Source organism: Fundulus heteroclitus, unplaced genomic scaffold, assembly GCF_011125445.2.
Source record: "Fundulus heteroclitus isolate FHET01 unplaced genomic scaffold, MU-UCD_Fhet_4.1 scaffold_193, whole genome shotgun sequence".
Lineage (NCBI taxonomy): Eukaryota > Metazoa > Chordata > Actinopteri > Cyprinodontiformes > Fundulidae > Fundulus > Fundulus heteroclitus.
In genome coordinates this window covers 79585-82749 of record NW_023396605.1, presented here as the reverse complement: position 1 = coordinate 82749, position 3165 = coordinate 79585, and positions in this window count along the sequence as shown.

The window sequence follows — 3165 nt, the reverse complement described above, 5'->3', positions numbered from 1 at the left end:
GTATCAAACATAGTGACCCTGGTAGCTAAGGGAGAAGGAAAACTGTGGGCCACACGCATCATCACATACAGGACGCAAAAATGAAAAAGGCTTATTTATTTAGGTAATAGTGATTTTTGAGCCGGACCGAACAGGGTTCTGAATCCATGTGTCCAGCGCTGTCTGAAAGGGGAGAGGAACTGTTAGAGGAGGCGAGGAGTTCAACTCAACGTAAATGTAGGATGACTGGAGGAAAGGAGTAGGGCTTACTGTTGGGGTTTGTAGAAGGCATGGAAGGAGGAGTGAAGTTCACGGTGGTTAGTTTGGGAGGTGACACTCACGATTGGTTGGTAGGTGGATGATCCTCTTTTGTATGTGAGCAACCGGTTTTGATTGTCATCGTTCAACTTGTTGATCCACTGTGCGAAGGTACTGCTTGTAAGGCTGAGTTTACCTTTAACTTTTCAGACTGAAAAGTCTCTCGGAGAACAAAAAAACTTTTTCAACAAAGAAGAGCCCGTCCAGAAGAGGTACTTTATTTTTATTTATATACCTGGATTGTGGAGATGCGTCAGGACCAATTCAGTTGTCTTAATTAAAGGAGCATCAAACCTAATGTTCTTTTTAGTTGGAGCTGTTATCGTCTAAACCTGTTTGATGAATTACACTTAGCCCCATACAATAACGCTACACACCTCAAAAAAGTATGGCAACAAAATCAGATGTAGACATAAATTGTCCTCTGTGTTTGTCACGTGTAGATGTAAATGTACATTTGTCTGTGCACTGAGGATCATGAACTGCATGCAAATCGTCAAAGTGGCCCCTTCATCGTCACATGGATAAGGAAAGGTGGTGGATCAGCATATTAATTCCAAATAAATCAAGTGTGATGATTCCTTAGCTAGACAAGGTGTAAACAATGACATGTCCATAAGTAGCTGGTTAAAAGGACATGTAATTATGGGACAATGGTAACACTGACAGTGTTATAAGACATTGTCATGAACAATTCAGTGGGATTGTTTGTTCAGACATTCTACTGAACTGCTGGAAAATGATGATGAGCAGCTCGTTAGCTGCATCAGATTACCCAGGACACTTGGAGCCATGTGTAGAATTGGCACCTACGTCTCAGAAGGACACTAGAAGTAGTTGTATTTTTCCAGTGCCGGTTCAAATATATTGAGCTAAAAAGTAGCCACTATGTTGGTATACCTTGCAAATGGAGCATTTCAGAGGGAGCTTGCCGAAAGGTTGGGTACGCCACAGTCATCTCTGTGTCGTGCCTGCAGTATGGGGCGGTCTCATCCGTATGCTGCCCAGATATATAGTTACCCTACACATTGGATGAAAAGGTAGAAATTAAATTGATATTTGCAGTGGGGAGCCGATTTACAATTGTGATTGGAGCTACTGACTGCAATTATGTCTAGAAAATGAACAAATTTTGTGAATAGAAAGCAGTTCTATTCAATAAATGTGCAAGTCATATGTGATGCACAAATGTGCATAACAAATAAATAAAGTGGCACGATGGCCTGGTGAAACACAAGATTTCTTAATACTGTGGCAAAGTACTACTGGAAACACAAATCCAAGCAGGAGCTGCTCATGATGGCTGGCTTCTAGGTACGTTTTTATAATTTTACGTTACATTCTGAATCAGTTTAGGGGTTTCATTGTTCCTCACATAGCGTGTTTGGTGACAGTCCTAATACAAATATAGAAAACATCTTCACACATGCGTTGCAACTGTCTTCTTGACGTCCACCTTGATGTCGGACCGCTTTTTTATGTCAGCCACAGATCTGCCTTCTGCTCCTGCCGTGTTTACAGCATTTGCCACATTCTGCCACTTTGTTTGATTTCATTACTGATACCACGGAATGAATGCCAAATAAGGTTGCACATCTTGCCTCCACCTCCGACACTAACACCTCTATTTCACATTCAGTGAATCTCCTCCTCCCTGCTTTACTGACAACAGCCTATTGCTATGGCAATTTGAACATGTGGTGGGAGCCTACCGGGTATTTATAGCATTTTGCATATTTTTTGTAGAAGAGGCTGGGGTGGTGGCAGGCTGCACGGCCAAGGCTGCATGACCCAGTCTCTACGCAGATTAGGATGTATGACAAATAGGTGTGCAGTAACTTGTGTACATAGGTTTTCATATAACTGAATTATTCTCCTTCCATCTTTAAGGGCAGATACCAGATGTAGACTGGGGAGGCTGAAACCTGGGACTAGACTCTGGACACTGGATGTCAGACTGGAACTCTGGAGACTGGAACCAAGAGTATGCGGGCTAGAAGCCGGATTGGGCCCTGCAGGCTGGAACCAGGGGCTCTCAGGCAGGAATACAGCAGACTGGCACCAAAACCTTCAAGGTTCAAGGTTACATTATTTATACCCATAAGTGGAATTATTTTGCAGGGGGTTTAATACACACACATACCCACTTAAACTGTGCAAAAACATACCCAAAACCATTTGCATGCTCAAAGTGCTAGAGGCTCCATGAGTCAAAATATAGCAGGACTCATAAAAGGGTGGGGCTTAAAATAAAAATAAATAAAAGGACCGATAAAAACACATCACATTAACACACTGGGCTGTAATCAACATTTCTTTAAAAGGAATACGATAGTCCAATAAAATCCATGATGGTAAAATGGTAAGGATTTATATAGCGCTTTAACTAGTCTGAAGACCCCAAAGCACTTTACACTACAGTCATTCACCCATTCATTCACACCCTGATGAGCTATGTCAGTAGTAAAAGCTGGTCTGGGGCAGACTGATAGAAGCTGCCAACAGGCACTGCGGGTGAAGTGTCACCCGCAGTGCCTGTTGGCAGCAACCGAGATGGTCAGAGTGGGGAATCGATCCAGCAACCCACCATTTACAGGATGAACTCCTAAACTCCTGTGATACTGCCGTCCCAATAAAAAAAATCCCTAAAAGTCCTGTGAGGGCTGCAAATAACATTTCCTTAAACGAAGTAAGATAGTCCTCTAAAATCCCTAAAAGTCCATTAAACAATATTAAAATCTTACACGAGTGCCAGCTCTGTTTCAGCTTGCTCATTTTAGTAATCACAGTGGGAAAAACCTTAAAACATCTGGGACAATAACCTCCGTCTGGAGGGAACAAGCTGCAACTCACAGTGAAGGGGATGCA